Source organism: Triticum urartu, chromosome 2A (assembly GCF_056163025.1).
Source record: "Triticum urartu cultivar PI428250 chromosome 2A, HENAU_Tu73, whole genome shotgun sequence".
Lineage (NCBI taxonomy): Eukaryota > Viridiplantae > Streptophyta > Magnoliopsida > Poales > Poaceae > Triticum > Triticum urartu.
Genome location: NC_141874.1, coordinates 521,787,723 through 521,812,857, shown reverse-complemented (window position 1 = coordinate 521,812,857; position 25,135 = coordinate 521,787,723).

Sequence of the window (25,135 nt, the reverse complement as noted above, 5' to 3'; positions counted from 1 at the left end):
TTTCTTAGTGGCCGATTACGTGTGTGGTGTGGTGGGCACATCATTTCTAGTTGTGGTGGGTCAACATGAAGACTCATGGGTCGGTTCCATCCTGCGCCACATATAGGTTGGTTCGAGACGTGTTATACAAAGACCCATGTGGAGGACTCGACGTACAACATGAAGCTACCAAAGTTGTGGAGGACTCTATCCCCACTGGTGATAAGCCGACTATATATGATTTGTAACCCTAGGCCCTTAGTATGTTATACAAGCTTGGGGGATAGTTCGTCGATAGTATACACACACGCACAATGCCTGGTATTCACGTGTACTTTATACACACCCCCATCACTAATATACAGTACCAGGAGTAGGCTCTTTCTTCAACTGCAATTGAATTCTAGCATGTGCATGTGTTTATTTCATATCATCGATCCATAGAGTGAGAGCGGTTTGAAATACATGCAATGGATGCTTTTGCAATTCATATATAAACATTAATTAGTGCACTCCATGTTGTTAGTGTGAAGCACTTTATACATTTGTCACTTGCTTGGATACATTCCAAATTGCTAGCTACGAAATAGAACACATGTCGAATTCAACATAAAGGGGGTTTCAAAGATTCGAATTCATAGGAAGTGCATTCATCTATTTGAACCCAAGATAATGGCATTTGTAAATCAGATGTAAAAGGGGGCATCAATCTTTGTTGTGAGTTTGAACATGCTATATATATTCATACGCATATCTAACTTTTTTTTGCAACCAAGGAGATTATATCTGGAACCATGCATGAACTGAGGTAAGTTGCATATTTTTTAATATATACTCGTGTACAATGTATATTCAAATGTACCCCCTCCATTCCAAAATAATCGTAGCTTTAGGATTTTCAAGAGTAAAGATTTGTGAAGTTTGACAAATCCTGAAAGTTCAATTCAAGAGAACTGAAAACGTTAAGGCCTTCTTTGGTTCATAGGATAGGGATTTTATAGGAATAGGAAAATTATAGGAAGTGAGATGACATGCATGTCAATTCCTATAGAGAAAGAGATGTCATTTGGTGCATAGGATAGGATTTTTTTCCATTGAGTCTAGGCTAATGTTTTTTTCCTCCAAAACGTGAAGGATTGATTCCTATCCTACATAGGAATAGGAATCCATTCCTACAAATCAAAGGGCTTCAAAGGAATTTTTCCTTTGCAAATCCTATCCTATAGAATTCCTACAAAAATCCTACAAACCAAAGGAGGCCTAATGCTTCTGCTCCCAAATATTGAACGAAGAGCCAAATAGGCCTCTGGTCACCTGAAACCGCACGAGACTAATGTTTTGGTGGTAGGAAATTACTGTCCTGACTCTGGCCCGTGTAGCCTATCGGCCCGATGTCCAAAGGTCTAAACCGGGGTAGGTTTGTAACTTCACCAAGACGCCAGAGAAGCATTCATACGCCGTGGGCGCCTACCCATGCGCTCGGCCGAAATCTATCCCGCCCACATTTGGGACACCTGACATGACTGTCCTACCCCCAACCCGCAATATGTCCGAAATTTTAGATGGGGGGAAAGTTTGTAACTTTCCCCAAATTTCAAACAAGCGCGTCTCAAACCGAAACATTGTTCCCCCTTAGTTCCCTGCCTCCCTCCGTTTCCCCATTCATACTCCGTGGGCGCGAAAATGCCCTCTCCACCAGCCGTGAAACCCCAGCCTCCTCCGTCCTCCACCCCATAGTGGCCAATCCACCGCCGCCCTCCTCCATCACGCAGGAGTCGGTACCCTGACATCGTCGTCCAACGCAACCGCAATCGCAACGCCCTCAAGGACTTAGCAGCTGAAGCCGAGGCAGAGCTGCCTCCACGACGCCGACGCCGACGTGCGCCATACCAGAACCACTCCGACCACTCCGTCCTGTGCCTCACTGCTGCGGCTCCACTGTCGCAACCGTCCACCGCACCGGAGCTGTTCCCGCTACGCCGTTGTTCGCCGCCTCGGATCTGCTTCCCCGCCGCCGACAGACGGCCACCGCACCACACTCAACAACTTGGCCATGGGTTCGTCCAAGGCTGCACCGTCCTCCACAACTTTTGGTTTCCGGCGAACAACAAGAAGATCGTCGGAAAAACAGAAGGAGGACACAGCACTGCCAGAAGAAAGAGGTACTCCTCTTCCCTTATTCGTGCAAATCTTACGTCTCCGCTCACACCGTATTCATCCCATGAAAGAAACTAGTTGAGCACTTCTTACTGCATCTTCTTCGTGATACTAAATGCACAAGGTTTCCTCCCTTTTACTATTTCACCTTTGCTAGAGGTCAGTAGCCCGCCTGGATTTCAATTCAGGGTCAGTCGAACCACAATTAAAAGAAGCAGCACCCGCTTAGGCGCGCGGAGCACCTAGTCTGCCTGTTCCCCGGGGAAGCGGCGCATCGGTGTCTATCATAGGGGTGTGGGGTGCAGGAGCTGCTTGCGCCCGATCTGGAGGTCGGCGGGGCTTGAATGGATGGCCGAGGGGGCGGTGCCAAGCACGGCAGTGCGGTGAGGTCGAGGGGAGGGCGCAGGCAGGGGAGGAATACTGGGCCGGTGGTCGCTGGCGTTTCGAGGAAGATCATCAACATTGACTCGCTAGAGGTAGATGAAGGCGATCTGCCCGTTCTTTGTACATCGGACGATGCAGAAAAAAGGACTGACCTATTTGCTTTCAATCGACTGTTATTTTCATAGAATCCTGTAGTAATTTAGTGTGCCATGCATGTTGTAGAGCTATCATATGTCTCCCGTCATTTATTTCTCACCGACCTGCTATCTGCTACCTTTACACTGTACTAATTGTGCACACACTTCACCCATACTCACACTATTGTTTTTTTATGCATGGGTATTTCAGACTCTGACGCAGCGTTGATGAATGCAGAAAAGAAAAGACAGAAGTCGCTCAAGTGTAATTCGAAGATAAGCACTAAGCGTTCCAGCACTCTAACGGGTGCAGTGTCAGCAGTTGGAGACAGTAAACTTAGCTCTGTAGTTGATGATCTCAATTGCCACACACAACCATCCCAAGTGCTTGCTTTAACTTCGCGCTGTCAAATGTGGTTGCATGTTGCATATGGTGTCTAGCTTGTATTGCTTCCAATTTGGTTAAATTGCATCTGCTTACTTTACACATTATACCTTTGATAATGACATGCCTTCTTGTTTTTGATACATACTACATATGTCTATTAACCATGTTCGTACATCAAACTAATGCTCTTTTGTATCCCTCGTCAATCACTTATGATGAGACAGTCACCCGAGTGGGTTTCTGTGAGACGCCATACTCGTTTAAAGAGTGCAGTGTCATCCTCCCCACATGATTCTCAAGAAACAGCAAGGCTAAATGAAGATAGTCAACGTAGCTCTCTAGTTGATCACCGAAATTCCCCCACACCACCATCGCAGGTGCTTGCTCTTACTTGGCAGTGTGATATGTAGTGTTCGTCTTACATGAAAGTAGTGTTCGTCAGTATCATGCATCAATGTGTTCTGGAGAGCAAATTTTATTCCTTTTTCTTGTGGGTTTGACTTGACAAGGAAAAATAGAGAAAGAGGAAGGAAAAGAGTAAGGAAGGCGATGATGGTGGTCCTCTGCAGCAACGTAAATAGAGCATCTGTACCGATTCTCCTTGTACTGATAGTGCATTACAAGGTCCAAGTCTCCGCTCCCCTGCTCCACCATCCAAGGTGCTTGCTCTAACTTGGCAGTGTGATATCTGGTTGCATGTTGCATATGGTGTCTAGCTCGTATTGCTCCTAATTAGTGTAAACTGCATCTTCTTAGCTTACACATGATACATGTGAATATGACACGCTTTGTTGTTTTTGGTACATACTATATCTTATGATAAGGCACCTTTAAGTCGCCACTGTGATATTGGTTGTGTCTTGCATATGATTTCTAGCATGTATTGCTTCTAATTTGTTGAAACGCCATACAGTTTGAACTTGGCAGAGTGATATTGGTTGCATCTTTCATATGGTGTCTAGCTTGCAGTGCTTCTAATTTGTTGAAATGCCTTCTGCTTAGTTACCACATCATAGGTGTGAATATGTCACACCATCCTGTTTTTCATACATATTCCATCCTCGCATCATGTGTTTGCCTTTCATCCGAGTAGTGTTCATCAGTATCATGCATGAATGAGTTCTGAAGAACGAATTTTATTCCTTTTTCTTATCGATTTGACTTCACAATGCAAAATCATTACAACTGAAGGAAATTAGTCCGGCAGCGGATGATGGTGGTCCTTCGGAGCAACTCAAACAGGGGGTCTCTACAGATTCTACTCCGCCATCCTCCCAACAAGATTCGCAAGACAACACAAGGCTGGACAGTCAACGTAGTTGTGTAGATGATGAGCACATCTCCCCTACTCCACCATCACAGGTGCTTGCTCTAACTTGACACTATTATATGTGGTTGCATGTTGCGTATGATATCTAGCTTGTATTGCTTCTAACTTGAATTGCATCTGCTTACTTTACACATAATGCCTGTGAATATGACATGTGTTCCTGTTTCTAGAACATACGTGTACATGATGAGCACATCTCCCCTACTCCACCATCACAGGTGCTTGCTCTTACTTGGAACTGTTATACGTGGTTGCGTTTTCCTTATGATGTCTAGTTTGTATTGCTTCTGATTATGTTGAATTGCATCTGTGTAGCTTACAACTTATACCTGCAACGATTACTTACCCATAAGACACATTTAACCTGGGACTGTGATGTAGGTTGCATCTTGCATTGTCTTCTAGCTTGTACTGCTTCTAATTTCTTGAAATGGCACTTACGACGAGACACTTTTTACCTGATAGAGTGATATTGGTTGCATGTTCATATGGTGCCTAGCTTTCATTTCTTCTAATTTTGTTGAAATGCCTTCCGCTTACTGTTTTTTCATACATATTCCATCCTCCTATCGTACGTGTGAATATGAAACATTGTCTTTTTTTGTATATATTCCATCCTCCTATCTTGCGCTTGCCTTACATCAAAGTAGTGTCCGTCTGTATCATGCATCAACCAGTTATGCAGAGCTAATTTTATTCATCTTCTTGTGGTTTTGACTTCATAAGGCAATATCAGAAAATAGGAAGGAAAAGAGTAAGTTAGGGGATGTTGGTGGTCCTCCGCACCGACGCAAACAGAGACTCTCTAGATTTGCCACTGCTACTGCTAATGAAGTTGAAGTCCCAAGTCTACATGATGAGTTCATCTCCTGTACTCCACCATTGCAGGTGCTTGCTCTAAGTTGACAGTGTGATAATTGGTTTCATGTTGCATATGTTGTCTAGCCTGTATTTCTTCTATTTTGATTAAATTGCACCTGCTGAGTTTATACGTTATACATGTGCATATGACATGGCTTTCTGTGTCTAGAATACACTGCATCTATCTATCATACCATGTTCTTACATCAAAGTACTGCTGTTGTGTATCCCGCATCAGTCACTCATGATTGGACGCTTTTAACATGGCAGTTTGATAGTGGTTGCATCTTGCATTGATTTCTACGTTGTACTGCTTCTATTTTTTCGAATTGCCACTTATGACAAGACACTTTCAACTTGGCAGAGTAATATTGGTTGCATCTTTCATATGGTGTCTAGCTTGCATTACTTATATTTTCTTGAAAATCCTTCTGCTTAGTTTGCACATCGTAGCTGTGAATATGTCATGCCGTCCTATTTTTCTTACATATTCCATCCTCATACAGTTGTCTTACATCAAAGTATTGCTTGTCTGTATCATGCATCAATGAGTTCTGAAGAGTGATTTTATTCTTTTGTGTTGTGGGTACAGCTTGACATGGCAAAGTCAAAAAAGAGCAAGGAAAATAATATAGCAGGGAGTGCTGTTAATCGTCGGGTGAAACGGAAAAGGTTCTGTCGTCGAGATTCTGCTGGTACTTATAGTGCAGTAGAAGGTCCAAGTCCACCGGCTAAATCTACAAACACAGTATCACCTGCTCCACCAGCTGCAACATCCGCTTCAACTGTACCAGCATCTCAACCAGTTACTCGTTCATTTGCTCCGGAACTGGCCAGTTCCCAAGCTGCCTTCACACCTAACACTACTTCCGAAGCACTGCTGACACAACAGGACTTGGAAAGATCAGATGAACCTCATGAGCATCAACACCAAGACGGTACCTGACCGAGTCAAGTTGCAGTTGCATGCTCCTTTATATGTACTCTCATAGTCTGATGTACACTAACACTTTCCATATTCGTTGTTGAACTAGCACCATGGCGCAAGCGGAAACAGACATCAGGGATAATGCTTGACAGATTAACAAAATCTAAAGGAGGAAGAATGGAGATCCATTTTGAGGCAGGTTTAAAAAGGCCACGTGATGCTACAGAGTTAGCCAAGTTAGTATCAGAGGCAGCCGTTGCCGTTAGGTGTCATGCACGTATCCTCCCAATGTGGATCCAGTACAGGAATGAGAAAGACAATACCCAGTTTAACACCTTCCTTGACCATTTATCCGTAAGTAATGTTATTCATCGCAATTAGTAATATTGTCTTGCTCTGTCCCATACTTTCTAGCTTCCTCCTAATAAGACTCACATTCTTTTTTCAACAGATGAGGTTCAAGTTGGATCCAAAAGATGATGCAACTAGACAAGCATGCACTCATGTTTTTCAGTCTGCTCTGCGACAGTATCGGTACCACCTTACAAAATCTCACTTTGAAGTCAAGGCTAACAATGAAATCGCCCAAACATCTCTAGTGGAATATATTACAGATGAAGACTGGACAGCCCTCGTTAAACACTAGTCTGATCCAGAGTATCAGGTAGGCTATATGTATTTGATCAGACCACATATTGAACTTGTATTTATGTATGTGCCTTACAAGTGTATCTTCTTCTAGGCTAACAGTTTGAAGAACAAAACTAACCATTCTAAAGTGAAATTCCAACAGACCACGGGATCTCGTAGCTATATTGCACACCGCGAGGCTCTTGTAAATAGCTGCTACTTCCTTCTTTTTTGTGTGCCATATTATCGTATCTATATTGACTTGTTCCAAATACAGAGGAAATCCCGTGCGGACCAAAAAGAACCTGAACCGAATGCAATGCAAATCTTCAAGGATTGCCACACTAGTAAGATGAAGGGCATGAGCACACCAGTTCAAGCCGCTGTTGTAAGCCCTTACTCCTCCTGCCTTGAACTGATTGGTACTGTGATGTGTTCATTTAACTACTTGGTTTGCAGCCAATGTCAGTTACTCTGTTCACTTTTATTCACAGTTGTCTTAACGTATCATTTCACCTTACATGGTTTAAAAGAGATGAAGGATATTCTTTTGGTCTTGATCTGTAATCTAGTTGTTATGTTCACGTGCGCACACAATGATAAAATAGCCTGTTTGTTTTATATCTGTCTGCCCATGATATGAATGATGTCATACTATGTTCATCCTACTTTAAACCATGTCTCTTTATCCTTAGATGTCAACGAATGTGAGGAAATAGACAATATAGTAGGCACGCTACATGGACATATGTTCCGAAAGTGATTTTATTATGTAGTTGGCACTACAATACATGCTAATGTATTACAGTAGTTCACCAAAATAAGTTATGTATAAACGCTTAACCTACTTTGTTTGTTTTTGTCTCATTAGTAACTTATCTGGTACACTAATCTACAAGTTCAAACTTTCAGGAAGCTATGGAACAAATGATTGAACAGCCACAACCACCTGAAGGTGACGAGGCTACTATAGGCACAATGTCACCTCTTGTTGCAGTGCGTCAGTATCTCTCCACTAACAGTGCAAAAAGCACCTTCCTGCGTAATTCTGGGTTGGTTGTCAAGGTAACCTCGTCCAAATCGCCTACTGAACAAAATCTTCCTGCTAGACAAAGTGATATATCTGTGCTCCAGACACAAGTCCAATCCCTAATGGACGTTGTTTCGGAAAAAAGAATAGTGGTTGTGAAATGTCGTCAAGATATGAATGGTTTTGAAACCAGACTATCAGACATTCGCTTCGTTGTTCAAGAGCAATGGCGGAAAAAGGTGGAGATCATGCTGCTCCATCAGATTCTACAGCCTGAAACATTAGCACTCAGGTCAAATGATCTGTGCTTCTATACATCTGATGGTGCTTTTATCTGAAGGACTATAAATTTTATGCCAACAGGCCTTTTGTTGTATGGTTGGAATTTATTTTGTTGTGATACAGCATTTATGATGCTGCCTCAGGCTGTAGTAATTACGATGCTATTTTTGTATTGTGTAGGTTTATGTTAGTAATGTATTCGGCCGAAACCTTTGTAGGAGCCCAACATGCCAACATTCGTCGGGCCCATTCCAATTGGGCTAAAAACGACTACAGGCCGAAATTGGCATGTAGCCCACTAAAAATATCTGGGCCTAAATCAGCATAAGCTTTCATATTTTTCTGGTAGGCCTGTGCCCATAGTGGGCCTTTAACATGCCTAAACATAATTTGGGCCCTTAGTAAAAATAGGTCGTTTAGAGGTGTAAATATCTCGAGCCCATAAAATACATGGGCCTTTAATAGACCGAAAGTGAGATTGGGCCCTGATTGTGCCAAATAACCCACTGGACTTTAACAGGCCGAAATTCGGACGGGCCGTAAATGCGCCGACCTAATACACGGGCCTTTAACAGGCCGGAACTTTGGTCGGGCTAGATTATCGTCATTTTTATATGGGTCGTTAATGGGCCCGATATGACATTGGGCCACATATGGCCCATGGTTTACGTCTGACGTTAATAGGCCGAAAATGACAACAGGCCGAAAGTGGCCCAAAGCTATAGTGGGCCTCTAACAGGCCGAATGTCACACATGGTCGAATATGACCCAAATCCTTCACGGTCATTTATGGGCCGAAAGTTTTGATGGCCTGTAAATGGGCCCAAATGAAGCCGGACCTTTAACAGGCCGGAAATACACCGGGCCATAATTCGGCCCAATTACTTAGCGGACTGTTAACGGGCCAAAAGTGACCATGGGCCGCGTTGATGACAAGTTTAGGACAAGCCGTTGACAGGCCGATTTGACAGAGAATGTTGGGCCTTTAGCTGGGCCGGCCCATTATGGTCGGCAGAATCTTGTGGGCCTTTAGCTGGGCCGGCCCATTGTGGTCCGCAAAATCTTGTGGGCCTTTAGCTGGGCCGGCCCATTTTGGTCTGCAAAATCGTGTGGGCCTTTAGCTGGGCCGGCCCATTATGGTCCGCTAAATTTTGTGGGCTTTTAGCTGGGCCGACCCATTATGGTCCACTAAATCTTATGGGCCTTCGGTTGGGCCGGCCCATTTAATATTTGTGGGCCACTTTTGGGCCGGTCCACGTGTCAACATATCATAGGCCCATCTCGACCGTTGGATGAGTGACACCTGTGCCAACGCAGAGCTGATGCATGGATCCGTCAGCCAATGAGAATTTTAGACGTGGAAAATCGGCATTGGTCGTGGCTGTTAACGGGTTATCGGATCCAAAATCCGACCCGATAGCTTAACGGCGTTCCGTTACGGTGGATGCCACATGTCGGTCACCCTTGACGAAAGCACTTCTGTGACGCGTGATTTATCGTCATGGAAGTGGACACTTCTGTGATGATAATTTTGGCAATGTCATGGAACACTTCTACGACAGCACAGGTATGACTATCTTGATTCTGTCATAAATTTGTCATGGATGTACATGCATGACAGAAAACGCGACCTACTATGACAAACACGTATCATCACAGAAGTGTATTTTTTTTGTAGTGATTTCTTGAGTTTATCCCGCTACATCATGTCATCTTACTTAATGCGTTACTGTGTTCTTATGAACTTAATACTCTAGATGTAGGCAGGAGTCGGTCGATGTGTGGAGTAATAGTAGTAGATGCAGAATCGTTTCAGTCTACTTGATACAGACGTGATGCCAATATTCATGATCATTGCCTTAGATATCGTCATTACTTTGCGCTTTTCTATCAATTACTCGGTAGTGATTTGTTCACCCACCATAATATTTTCTATCTTGAGAGAAGCCTCTAGTGAAACCTATGGCCCTCGGGTCTATTTTCCATCATATAATCTTCTATTTTCCATAATATATGTTTCCGATCTACAATTCTAGTTTCCTATTTACTTTCTTTGCAATCTTTCACTTTCTGATCTATAAACCAAAAATATTACTTTACCATTTATCCATCTATATCAGATCTCACTTTGCAAATAATCGTGAAGGGATTGACGACCCCTTTGTCGCGTTGGGTGCAAGTTGGTGTTTGTTTATGCGGGTATTCGATGGCTTGTGTATTGTCTCCTACTGGATTGATACCTTGGTTCTCAAAAGCCGAGGGAAATACTTACTCTACTTTGCTGCATCACCCTTTCCCTGTTCAAGGGAAAAACCAACGCAAGCTCAAGAGGTAGCAGGAAGAATTTCTGGCGCTGTTGCTGGGAAGATCTACGCCAAGACAAGATATACCAAGTACCCATCATAAACTCTCATCCCTCGCATTACATTATTTGCCATTTGCCTCCCATTTTCCTCTCTCCCACTTCTAAAACGATTTTCGAAAATATTTTCCTTTTCTTCGCCCCTCTTCTATCCTCCTTCTCCGCTTGCTTTTTGTGTGCTCGTGTGTTGGATTGCTTGCTTTGTCATGATGGCTCGAGATAATACCAAATTGTGTGACTTTTCCAATACCAACAACAATGATTTTATTAGTACTCCGATTGCTCCCGCTACTAATGCGGAATCTTGTGAAATTAATACCGCTTTGCTGAATCTTGTTATGAAAGATCAATTCCGGCCTTCCCAATGAAGATGTCGCATCCCATCTTAATAATTTCGTTGATTTGTGTGATATGCAAAAGAAAAAAGATGTGGCTAATTATATTGTTAAATTTAAGCTATTTCCGTTCTCACTTCGAGATCGTGCTAAAACTTGGTTTTCATCTTTGCCTAAAACTAGTATTGATTCATGGAATAAGTGCAAAGATGCTTTTATTTCCAAGTATTTCCCTCCCACTGAAATCATCTCCCTTAGGAATGATATTATGAATTTTAAGCAACTTGATCGTGAACATGTTGCACAATATTTGGAGAGGATGAAATTGATGATATGAAATTGCCCTACTCATGGTTTGAATTTGTGGATGATTATACAATTTTTTATGTCGGATTGAATTATGCTTCTAGAAATCTTTTAGATTCAGCTGCGAGAGGTAATTTTATGGAAATTACTTTAGGAGAAGCTACTAAACTCCTAGACAATATTATGGTTAATTATTCTCAATGGCATACCGAAAGATCTTCCACTAGTAAAAAAGTGCATGCGGTTGAAGAGATTAATGTTTTGAGTGGAAAGATGGATGAGATTTGAAATTATTTGCTAGCAAGAGTGCTCCTACTAATCCTAAGGATATGCCTTTGTCTACTTTGATTGAGAATAATAATGAATCTATGGATGTGAATTTTGTTGGTAGGAACAATTTTGGTAATAACGCATATAGAGGTAATTTTAATCCTAGGCCGTTTCCTAGTAATTTCCCTAATAATTATGGTAATTCCTACAACAATTCTTATGGAAATTATAATAAGATTCCCTCTGAATTTGAGAATAGTGTTAAAGAGTTTATAAGTTCGCAAACGAATTTCGATGCTTTGATTGAAGAAAAATTGCTTAAGATTGATGATTTGGCTAGGAACGTGGATAGAATTTCTCTTGATGTTGATTCTTTGAAACTTAGACCTATTACACCCAAGCATGATATCAATGAGTCTCTCAAAGCCATGAGAATTTCCATTGATGAGTGCAAAGAAAGAAACGCTAAGATGCGTGCAAAAAAAGATTGGTTTATAAAGCGTGTTCTTCTAGTTTCCTTGAGAATAATGATGAAGATCTTAAAGTGATTGATGTGACTCCTATTGAATATTTGTTTTACAATTTAAATATTTATAAATATGGGACTGGAGATGAGTCAACTTTAGTTAGAAGGCGTCCCAATGATTCAGAGTTTTTAGATCTTGATGCAAAAATTGATAAAAGTGGGATTGGAGAGGTCAAAACTTTAAGTAGCAATGAACCCACTCTTTTGGATTTCAAGGAATTTGATTATGATGTTGTTCTTTAATAGATTTTATTTCCTTGTTGCAATCCATGTTGAATTCTCCTCATGCTTATAATCAAAACAAAGCTTTTACTAAACATATCGTTGATGCTATGAGGCAATCTTTTGAAGAAAAGCTTGAATTGGAGGTTTCTATCCCTAGAAAACTTTATGATGAGTGGGAACCTACTATTAAGATTAAGATTAAAGATTATGAATGCCATGCTTTGTGTGATTTGGGTGCTAGTGTTTCCACAATTCCAAAAACTTTATGTGATGTGTTAGGTTTCCGTGAGTTTGATGATTATTCCTTAAATTTGCATCTTGTGGATTCCACTATTAAGAAACCTATGGGATGAATTAATGATGTTCTTATTGTTGCAAATAGGAATTATGTGCCCGTAGATTTCATTATTCTTGATATAGATTGCAATCCTACATGTACTAATTCTTGGTAGACCTTTCCTTAGAACGATTGGTGCAATTATTGATATGAAAGAAGGAAACATTAGATTTCAATTTCCGTTAAGGAAAGTCATGGAACACTTTCCAAGAAAGAAAATTAAATTACCTTATGAATCTATTATGAGAGCCACTTATGGATTGCATGCCAAAGATGATAATACTTAGATCTATCCGTGTTTTATGCCTAGCTAGGGGCGTTAAACAATAGCGCTTGTTGGGAGGCAACCCAATTTTATTTTTGTTTTTTGCTTTTTAGGTTAATTTTTGCATTAAATAATTTATATAGCCTCTGGTTAGATGTGGTTTTTATGTTTTAATTAGTGTTTGTGCCAAGTGAGACCTTTGGGATAGCTTACGGTGATAGTTGATTTGATTTTGCTGAAAACAGAAACTTTTGCGCTCAGGAGATTAGTTTTCATTTTTAGAAGAAGCGCGATAAAATACTGATTATTTCTGAAGAAGATTGATAAAGAAATTTCTTAGGTCGTCCTAATTTTTCAGGATTCTTAAAATTACAAAAATATTCGAAATCTCCAGATTGCTACAGACTAATCTGTTTTTGACAGATTCTGTTTTCACGTGTTGTTTGCTTATTTTGATGCATCTATAGCTAGTATCGGGGGGTATGAAGCATGGAAAAGTTGGAATACAGTATATATTACACCAATACAAATAAAGAATGAGTTCACAACAGTACCAAAAGTGGTGATTTATTTTCTTATACTAACAGAGCTTATGAGATTTTCTGTTGAGTTTTGTGTTGTGAAGTTTTCAAGTTTTGGGTAAGGATTTGATGGACAATGGAATAAGGAGTGGCAATAACCTAAGCTTGGGGATGCCCAAGGCACCCCAAGGTAATATTCAAGGAGAACCAGAGCCTAAGTGTAAGTGCATCTAGTGCCACCCCTAGTTGGTTTTGGAGTATTGACGACAAACCTGGTTGAGGGACTAATGTGTTTCTGAGAATTGCAGGATAACACAGGTAGAAGCCCCTCATTGATTCGGTTTTCCTACCAGAGATGACCCCTAAAAATGTATGAAGACACTGAAGTCAAAGGTGGTATGTGAAGACATTCACATTGAAGACTATGACAAGAGAAGACATCGCGTGAAGACTATGGAGCGCGAAGACTTAGTTGTTTCGTCGTTCTTTTTCTTCTTTGTTGAGTCATAGGAACCACCGTACTGTTAAGTGGGGTCCAAGAGAACTAGTCAGAATGACTAAAGTGATGCTTAACCAAAATCCTATGTCTTCGAGTGAAGACTATGAGAGCAAATCTTATTCAGAGTTGGATAAGCCAGCTTTGCTTGTAGCCCAAGTAAAGTTGTCGTGTGTGTTTGAAATCTGACCATTGGAACATGTGTCAGTTCCTTAGTGACCCAGGGTCATTTCGGACAAATCAGGTTGGGTTGCCTATTGTCTATAAATAGCCCACCCCTACAACCATAAATGGTTGGTTGCTCAGAGTTAGTGTACGGCTTTTGTCGTTTGAGAGCAACCCACCTCGAAGCCTTTGAGAGAGAATTCCTTGCGAGGATAAATCCCTAAACACCCAGAGCCAATGAGTGTTAGGCATCACTTAAGTCTTCCTGTCTCTGTGATCTGAAGACTTATTACACTTGAGGACTGTGAATCCTCCAGCCGATTAGGCGTCGCGTTCTGAGCATCCATGAGTCATTGTGGAACACCGGTGAACGAAGTCTGTGAAGGTTTGGAAGTCTGCCTTGAAGACTTACCAGAGTGATTGGGCGAGGACTGGGTGTCCTTAGCTCAAGGGGAATAAGGTGAAGACACGGTCTTCTGAGTTGAATCTCAGCCTCCCTAACCAGACATACAGTTGTCACAACAACTGGAACTGGTCCAACAAATCATTGTCTTCAACGAGTCACTGGTTTCATCCTTCCCATCCCTTTATTTACTGTTGGCCCCAGTGAAGTCATTGTATGATTGCATTATCTTTTGTCTTCACTGAGTGACTGCTTGTTCTGATTGGCTTCATACTATCTTCCATCCAGATCTATACTGCCTAGCTGCTATTAGTCTTCGTGCTTTCATTTAATTGAATACTTGACTATGGGTTGCTTAGTGTAGTCTACCTTCCGCTGCATGGTAATAGGTTTATTTCTGTCGTGGACTACACTAAGCAACCCATAGTCAAGTATTGAATGAAATGAAAGCACGAAGACTAATAGCATCTAGGCATTATAGATCAGGATGGAAGATAGTATGAAGCCAATCAGAACAAGCAGTCACTCAGTGAAGACAAAAGATAATGCAATCATACAATGACTTCACCAGGGCCAACAGTAAATAAAGGGATGGGAGGGATGAAACCAGTGACTCGTTGAATACAATGATTTGTTGGACCAGTTCCAGTTGCTGTGACAACTGTACGTCTGGTTAGGGAGGCTGAGATTCAACTCAGAAGACCGTGTCTTCACCTTATTCCCCTTGAGCTAAGGACACCCAGTCCTCGCCCAATCACTCTGGTAAGTCTTCAAGGCAGACTTCCAAACCTTCATCGACTTCGCTCACCAGCGATCCACAATGACTCTTGGATGCTTAGAACGCGACGCCTAACCGGCTGGAGGATTCACAGTCCTCAAGTGTAATAAGTCTTCAGATCACATAGACAGGAAGACTTAAGTGATGCCTAACACTCTTTGGCTCTGGCTGTTTAGGGCTTTATCCTCGCAAGGAATTCTCTCTCAAAGGCTTCGAGGTGGGTTGCTCTCAAACGACAAAAGCCGTACACTAACTCTGAGCAGCCAACCGTTTATGGTTGTAGGGGGTGGGCTATTTATAGCCACTAGGCAACCCAACCTGATTTGTCCGAAATGACCCTGGGTCACTAAGTAACTGACACGTGTTCCAACGGTCAGATTTCAAACACACACGATAACTTTACTTGGGATACAAGAAAAGCTGACTTATCCAACTCTGAATAAGATTTGCTCTCATAGTCTTCACTCGAAGACATAGGATTTTGGTTAAGCATCACTTCAGTCATTCTGACTGGTTCTCTTGGACCCCACTTAACAGTACGGTGGTTCCTATGACTCAACAAAGAAGAAAAAGAATGACGAAACAACTAAGTCTTCGCGCTCCATAGTCTTCACGCGATGTCTTCTCTTGTCATAGTCTTCAATGTGAATGTCTTCACATACCACCTTTGACTTCAATGTCTTCATACATTTTAGGGGTCATCTCTGGTAGGAAAACTGAATCAATGAGGGACTTCTACCTGTGCTATCCTGCAATTCTCACAAACACATTAGTCCCTCAACCAGGTTTGTTGTCAATACTCCAAAACCAACCAGGGGTGGCACTAGATGCACTTACAATCTCCCCCTTTTTGGTGATTGATGACAAACTGGTTGAAGTTTTCAACGGGGAATAAGATATGTGAAATTGTAAAGGATAGGGTATTGTCTTCATAAGTTGCAAAGGCTCCCCCTGAAGATGTGCATATAAGTACTTTGCTCTTGGAATGCAAATGCACATGGCAGGTTGTACTTATGGAGATCCTCTTCAACCTATGATGACAATTCATCATGCATGATATGATGTAACGAAGATAATGACATGCATAATGAAAAATGGACGTTTGCAAAATGACTTAAGTGCGGAATTTATCATCGCACATGCGGAATTTATCATCGCATCACAGAATAGCAAATAAGTACCAGACGACCATCGAGTTTAAGTGTTACAACTCAAAGAACCAAATGTATCGAAAAGCAAGAGTTGTAAACACTTGGCAAAAGTAGCAAAAGGTAAAGAAACCACCCATATGGACCCGCTTGAAGACTATCAACTCATATGCTTCTCCCCCTTTTGTTAGTAAGGACCAAAAAGGGTCGAAGACATAGAGCGCCTACTTGTTCCCATGAGGTGCAGGCGAGGCAGCAGGGTCGTTGTTGAGGTCCGGTGGTGCAGAAGAACTTGGTGCAGTGTCGACACGTGCTGAAGTTGGAGGAGGTGAAGTTGCATCATCTTGGCCATCGATGACTCTGGCATTCACTGTCGCAGCTGAGGACGAATAGTCAGAGTCTTCAAGTGAGGGAGTCCGACGCAAGTGAGCATTCCTGGGAGCAGTTGAGTCAAACTTGAACCGTTCGGTGAAGCCATCGTCTTGCAGATCAGCTTCAGCACTAAGTAATGTCAAACTCTTCCATGACCTCTGACAGGTTTCATGAGTGACAAAGGCATTTTTGGTGGCAAGATTGCGAATGCGGTTGACATCCACCAAGAGGCTTTGCATCTGACGCTTAAGCCAGTCGTGATGTTTGTCCTGTTTTTGGTGTAGTGCGACGAGAAGCTCTCGGTCATTTAGGACACGAGATCGCCTTCGAAGCCTTTGCGCAATGGTGCTACCAGTGGCGTCAGTTTGAGCGCGAGGGGCACGTGTGTTGCCAGCAAGGGGATAAACACGAGAAACTGTTGGAACTCCTTCAATAGGCTGGGTGAAGCTTTGGTGATCAACATTGTGAAGATAAATGGGATCCTTAGCAGGCTCTGGGTAAATAGCTTCAACTGACTGATCAACCTCTGGCAAGAATATAATTTGATTGTGCGCAGACGGCTGATAGTTGAAGGCAGAGTGACGCTTGATAAGACGCATGATTCGTGGACCATAGAATTTCAACCCAAAAATGTCGGAGCCAGATGCAGCCAACTGCCTGATGAAGAAGTCTTGAGCATTGAAGCTGATGCCATTGAAGATATAGAAAACCAAAGTCTTCATTGCTCCTTCAAGCTTCGCTGCAGATGAATGTCCTTTGACAGGCCATAGAGTCTTCCTGATGATATGGTAAATGGTGCGAGGCAGGTACTCTAGGTCTTCAACAAAGAATTCAGACGGGTATTCAACGTCGTGAGGCAAAGGATTCATCATGCTCAGCATTTGACTCATGTTGGGTTCTGGCTTCTGAAAAATGCTTTCCAAGGCATTCTGGTGTTGTTGACAACCTGGTTCATAGTATTCACCAGGAGTGGGCAGGCCTGTGAGCTCAATGATATCAAGAGCTTTGGCTTCATGATGGACATTGCCTGTCATCCACTCAAGGACCCAAGTCTTTGGATCCCTGTTGTAGCCTCGAATGTGAAGAGTTGCATAGAACTGTAGCAGAAGCTCTTCATTCTAGTGTTCCTTATCTGTGAAAAACTGCAGCAGTGCAGCATCTCTGAAGCAATCCAACGCTTCTTCAAGACATGGCAGGCCAGCTATAGCTTCAGAGTCGAGGCGCATATGTGGAAATATGCGCCCTTGATTGTACAGGACGCAGGAATAGTAGCTACGCTGCTGATAGCTCCAGAACCGATCTGATGAAATGTGAGGTTTGGTATAAGGGTTCTTGGCGCTGTTGAAGATGGTGTTATGTGCCACAAAGCCATTCACATTGAAGACCCCAGGTGAAGTTGCAGTGCCTGGGAATCGTGGAAGTCTTGGCTTGGGCTTTTGGACTTGAGGTCTGTGCTCGACATGATATTCAAATTATGGACCCGCAGCAGGCGGAGGAAACAGAATGGTCCAGCAGACCATAACAGGCTGACCACGATCAAATGCCAGCTCAATTGTATGAGGGCTTGGAGGGGGAACAACAGCATTGGCATTGTCGTTGACATGAGCTTCAGGGGCCACATTGGCTTTAGGTGCTTGTACCTCAGGTGCTTCAGTATTGGCTTCGGGTGCTGCAGTGGCTTCAGGCGCTTGGACTGCTGGCACCGCAGTAGCTTCAGGCGCCGCATTAGCTTCAGCCATGACAACGTCATTGGCTTTAGCGGTGATGTTGGTGGCCGCCTCAGGATTGTTAACCTCCACTTCAGGAGCTGGAGGGTCGGACACGTTCTCCTCGAGAACAACATCTTGGTGGGACAGGGGTGTAGCAACTCTTTCTGCTTCAACTCTTGGTTCTTGTTCTTCATCGGCTGATGCAGCCGGAATATCTTCAACCATTTTGGCTTCAGACTCAGACACGTGCATAGTGGGAGTTACTTGGGGCCTTGGTCCTTTGCGAAGCCTGCGTAATGCTGGCGACGCTTGCGGAGATGGAGTGTGCTGGGCCTCAAAGTCATCGTCATCTTGCACTGGTGAGGTAGCTTGCGGTTGGGGAGAACTTGGGGTGTCTTGTCGTTGTGGGTGATCAGCCCACGATGCATCCTGAGCAGTTGGCGTCAGAGGGCGACCAATGCTGATGAGTTCGCTGTGCGTGAGCACAGGCGATGATACCAATTGGTGCTTGATCTGAGGAAGGACTTCATCATCTTCAACATTGTCGTGAGGACCAATGTCTTCAGCTGCGGTGGGGTCAACAGCTGGATTGTCTTCGGCTTCAGGAGCCTCTGGAGAAGTAGGCTCATGAACTATCACTTGGCGTTCTTGATTTTCAGATGCAGGACGAGCCACTGAGATTGGCTCGACCTCAAGGGGCTCTGTGGGAGCAGCCCAATCTCTCTTCTTGGTTTTGCGTTTCTTAGTTGGAGGAGCATCATCAGTGGTGCCTTTGGTTTTGCGCTTTCTGGCTTCAGCTTCAGCTGCCCTTGTTTTCTTCAGTTCTGAAGCCACTGTGGGGACCTTGGGCTTCGAGCCTGTCAGACTGGCTGGGAAGACAATTGGATGTACTTCCTGCCTTGGTGCTTCGGGTTCTACCACAACTGACTTCTTCTTCTTCTTGGCCGCCATTCTGGGGTCGATGCCTGGTCGCCCCAAGGCCTTGCGCTCTTCAGCTTCATTGTATCCTTGAACACATTTTAGCAACAAGATCCTTCATGCGCTCACAAGAACCTTTGGCTTCTTTGCGTTTGGTTTGGAATGCTTCCTTAAGCTCATGCATCATGGTCTGGAAGTTCTGAATGTCTTCAAGATTGAGCTTGGCAATATGCTTCTTGAAGTGAGCCTTTTCATAATCTATCTTATGCTTCAGCTCAACAATCTTCTGAGCTAGGGCCAGCTCAGCAGCAATGGCTCCATGGAAGGCGACGCTGAGGCCAATGGGAAGCTGAAGATCATCAAAGATAACATTTGGGCTGTCAAACCACTCATCAATGAATGTGTTGATGATTTCAACATCAAAGAGAGGAAGATCATTGAAGATTTCCGCCTCTTGCTTTCTCTTGATCAACTGCTCAAGAGCGTCATCGCCAAGATCGTCATTGCTAGACAGATCAATGGCGTCATTCTCATTTCGCAGAACAGCAGCAGGGGTCAGTGCTTGGCTGGTGGGTTGCATGGGCATCTTCATTTTGGAGGGCTTGAAGATGCGTGATAGATCTTTAGACTGCACACTGTGTTCAGGAGGTGCAGTGGCCAGAGGCTTCACGCGTGAGACCTTTCGTGCAGGGGCAGGCTTTGAAGCTTTAGGCTTCTTCAGCTTCTTTGGCTTCGGTGGTGCAGGCGCTTCGTCAGATTCAGCATCGTCTGCAGGTTGATCCACGACTGCCCCTTGAACCATAATATGAGTGATGAGACCTTCCAGGTTGTAGAAGGGCCCAACAAGATTGGGTTCAGCTTCACGTGAGCCATTGGCACGAGGAGCAGAGGGACCTGGGTTGAAGTCTAATCCCCGTGACTTCTTGTTTTCTTTGGCCAAGTTCCTGGCAAACTGAAGGTTGCGCTTGAACAGATTTTCATCACGACACCATAGCAATGACGATGGGTATGCATCTGCAGGCTGAGGTCCACGGACCATGCAGGGATAGAAGCCTTGTTCAATAGCTTCACCTCTGGACCTGGGTTGAAGATTTTTCTATAGGATGTCTCCCCATGGTCACTTGATGGCATTCTTCTCAGCATACTCCTGAGTCATGAACCTGTACTTGAACCACTGTTCTGCCCAATATCTTCGAATCCATTAGATTCGAATCCATTAGCTAAGGACACCCAATCCTCGCCCAATCACTTTGGTAAGTCTTCAAGGCAGACTTCCAAACCTTCACAGACATCGTTCACCGGCGATCCACAATGACTCTTGGATGCTCAGAACGCGACGCCTAACCGGCTGGAGGATTCACAGTCCTCAAGTGTAATAAGTCTTCAGATCACACAGACATGAAGACTTAAGTGATGCCTAACACTCTTTGGCTCTGGGTGTTTAGGGCTTTATCCTCGCAAGGAATTCTCTCTCAAAGGCTTCGAGGTGGGTTGCTCTCAAACGACAAAAGCCGTACACTAACTCTGAGTAGCCAACCGTTTATGGTTGTAGGGGGTGGGCTATTTATAGCCACTAGGCAACCCAACCTGATTTGTCCGAAATGACCCTGGGTCACTAAGGAACTGACACGTGTTCGAACGGTCAGATTTCAAACACACACGGCAACTTTACTTGGGCTACAAGCAAAGCTGACTTATCCAACTCTGAATAAGATTTGCTCTCATAGTCTTCACTCGAAGACATAGGATTTTGGTTAAGCATCACTTTAGTCATTCTGACTGGTTCTCTTGGACCCCACTTAACAGTACGGTGGTGCCTATGACTCAACAAAGAAGAAAAAGAACGACGAAACAACTAAGTCTTCGCGCTCCATAGTTTCACGCGATGTATTCTCTTGTCATAGTCTTCAATGTGAATGTCTTCACATACCACCTTTGACTTCAATGTCTTCATACATTTTTAGGGGTCATCTCTGGTAGGAAAACCGAATCAATGAGGGACTTCTACCTGTGTTATCCTGCAATTCTCACAAACACATTAGTCCCTCAACCAGGTTTGTCGTCAATACTCCAAAACCAACTAGGGGTGGCACTAGATGCACTTACAATGGCACGTGGTGCCAAGGTAAACACACGTACTACTCGCTATCAAACATCTAGTGAAGATGACTCTGATTGTGGTTCCAAACCCAGCTACAAAACACTCGCTAAAATTGCAACTGAACAACAGAAAGCTATGGAACATATTCAAAAACTGTTAGACAAAAGCGATGACCTGTTAGACGCTGAAATGACTCGATCCCAGTCCTTAATTGAAGACATAAAATATCTTCATGTTAAGTATGAGGAACTTGAAAGTCATCATGAAACGCTCTCAACAACTCATGAAAAGCTTTCATATGATTATCTTCAAAGGAAGCAAGATCTTGAGAAATTGAGAGCGGCTCATGAAGATCTTCAAAAGGAAAACGAGTCACTTCACGCCAAACAGATCAGTTTCGCTTAGGAAGGATTTGAACCACCATGTCTTAAATGCATTGAGCGTGACACCGCTACTTCTATTGCTGGATGTTCTACTACTGCTACTATTGCAATATCTTCAACTATTGATGTGGTAACTAACCCCTCTGCTGAGGATACCACTTCTATTGCTGATGAAAATGCTAGGTTGAAGACATTGCTTGAAACAAGGATGTACAAAAGTCTCAAAGGGCATCAGACACTATGTGATGTCCTCAAAAGGCAGATCCTGAACCGAAACCCTAGGAAAGAGGGTCTTGGGTTCGAAAGGAAAATGAATGCTGATGGCTCTTACTGGAAACCTGAGCAGTACCCCAAAACCACATGGATTGCTACAAAGGAACCTTCAATGGATCCATCCACCCTGTCTGGCTTCACTTGTGCTAATCCCATTGTTATTTATGAATCCTTTGATGCAAACTATAAACTGTTTAAGAATCAGAAGGGTGAAGTGTTTGCCAGGTATATTGGTACTAACTACATGAATGGGCTACCTATGAACAAAGTCTGGGTGCCGAAAAAGTTGTTGGAGAATCTTCCTGTGAATGTCGTCATGACACCACAGGTGAAGAAGACAAACCCCAGACCACAGGCTTCATATGGTCCAAAGGCTTCATACAGACAAATGACTCACCTGAGTCGCACTAATGCAAATGTTTTGCAGGGAAACCATACTCAGGCCTATGAATATGAGTGCGTTTCATCAAACCGCCATGTTCATAAGACCAAGAACTACTCTGCTTATTCTTATGAGTACTATTGTCCACCTGCAAGACCTTTTGCTAGGGCTCGAAAGCCAAAGTTCTCAGATGCTGCACTTAGACTCATTGCTTCGAAGCCACCCTTGAAGATGTGGGTGGCTAAGAAAGCTTTACTCTCTTTTGCAGGGAAGGGTCTCCAGCCGAAAATCAAATTCGTCTGAAGCTATTGCTGGGGACCTTAAACATCTTGTAGGGCACAAGATCAAATGCCCAAATGGTCTTATTATGTATTTTGTTCCTGAGTCGCTTGCTACTTGCCCTATCAGTCCTAACCTCGATCTAAGCTTTCATAATCCACTTGCTCGTCAAATGTTTATGCTTCACAATTCTCTTCGTGAAGCCTATCCTCCTAACTGCACTGTAGGGTGTGACACCAGCTGCTTCAGAATGGATTATTGATAGTAGGTGTACTAATCACATGACTGGCAAGCGAAGTCTTCTCATGGACTCAACTTTACATCCATCTGACAAGAGTCACATCACATTTGCTGATACTGGTAAAAGCAAGGTATTGGGTCTAGGTAGAGTTGCAATCTCGAGGGATAAACACATGGATAAAGTAATGCTTGTTGAATCCCTTGGTTTCAACTTAATGTCTGTCTCAATGCTTTGCGATTTAAACATGATTGTGATATTTGGAAAATATCGTTGCCTTGTTCTAATCGAATCTGACAAGTCTCTAGTCTTTGAAGGGCATCGGAAAGATGATTTGTATGTGGTAGAATTCTCAGCAGGACCACAACTTGCCTTATGTCTTCTAGCAAAAGCTTCAGAATGCTGGCTCTGGCATCGGAGGCTAGGGCATGCTGGCATGAGGAACTTGCACACTCTTGCAAAGAAGAAGCATGTCATAGGCATCGAGGGTGTCAAGTTCAAGAAGGATCACTTATGCGGTGCCTGTGAAGCAGGAAAGATGACGAGGGCCAAGCATCCCTCGAAGACAATCATGACAATGACTCAACCCTTTGAACTGCTCCACATGGACCTCTTCGGTCCCACTCACTACTCAACTCTTACTACTACTGCTTGTCTCTATGGCTTTGTCATTGTTGATGATTATTCAAGATATACTTGGGTGCATATAATCCTCTACAAGACTGAAGTGCAGGATGTCTTCAGACGCTTCGCCAATCGAGCCATGAACAACTATGGCGTCAAGATCAAGCACATCAGTAGTGATAATGGCACTGAATTCAAGAACACTGGCCTAGACACTTATCTTGATACTTTGGGCATCACTCATGAATTCTCAGCTCCGTACATGCCGCAGCAGAATGGCATCGTGGAACGCAAGAACAGAACATTTATTGAGATGGCCCGGACGATGCTCGATGAATACAAGACTCCAAGAAAGTTCTGGCCTGAAGCCATTGATACTGCATGCCATATCATCAACCGTGTTTATCTTCACAAGCTTCTGAACAAGACATCCTATGAGCTCCTTACTGGCAAGATGCCAAATGTCAGTTACTTCAGAGTATTTGGTGCCAGGTGCTGGATCAAGGATCCACATCACACTTCAAAATTTGCACCGAAAGCACATGAAGGTTTTATGCCTGGATATGGAAAGGATTCGCACTCCTACAGAGTCTTCAACCTCTTTCACTATAAATTGGTTGGAACTGTGGATGTGCGGTTCGATGAGACTAACGGCTCGCAAAGAGAGCACCTGCCAAATGTGCTAGATGAAGCTCCATCCAGTGAAACCATCAAACTCATGGGAACTGGAGAAATCATACCATCTGAAGCTCAGCCTGAAGAGGAATTCATCATCTCTGCACCAGATCAACCTGAAGACAATGCTCAGCCTGACGACAATCCTTCTAACAATGACAATGATCAGCAAGAGCAAAATCTTCGTCATGTTCATCCTCGTGTTGCAAATGAAGTACAGATTGAGAGAATACTTGATAGCATCAATGCACCAGGTCCACTCACTCGTTCAAGGGCAACACAGCTAGCAAATTTCTGTGGGCACTTCGCATTTGTCTCAATATCTGAACCCAAGAAAGTTGATGAAGCCTTCATGGAACCTGAATGGATTCAAGCTATGCAAGAAGAGCTTCAACAGTTTGAGTTGAATAGTGTATGGGAACTAGTTAAGCGTCCTGATCCTCGTAAGCACAATATAATAGGCACTAAATGGATATATCGCAACAAGCAAGATGAGCATGGTCAAGTGGTCAGAAACAAAGCTCGTCTCGTTGCTCAAGGATACACTCAAGTTGAAGGAATTGACTTTGATGAAACATTTGCTCCTGTGGCTAGGCTTGAAGCTATACACATACTGCTAGCCTATGCAAATCATCATAACATTCTTTTGTATCAAATGGATGTGAAGAGCGCTTTTCTCAATGGAAAGATTGAAGAAGAAGTGTATGTTGCACAACCGCCTGGCTTTGAAGATCCAAAACATCCTGACATGGTCTACAAACTCAACAAGGCACTGTATGGCCTTAAACAAGCCCCTCGAGCTTGGTATGACACACTCAAAGACTTCCTGAAGAGCAAAGGCTTCAAACCTGGTTCCCTGGATCCCACTCTCTTCACGAAGACATATGATGGTGAACTGTTTGTGTGCCAAATATATGTGGATGAAATTATCTTCAGCT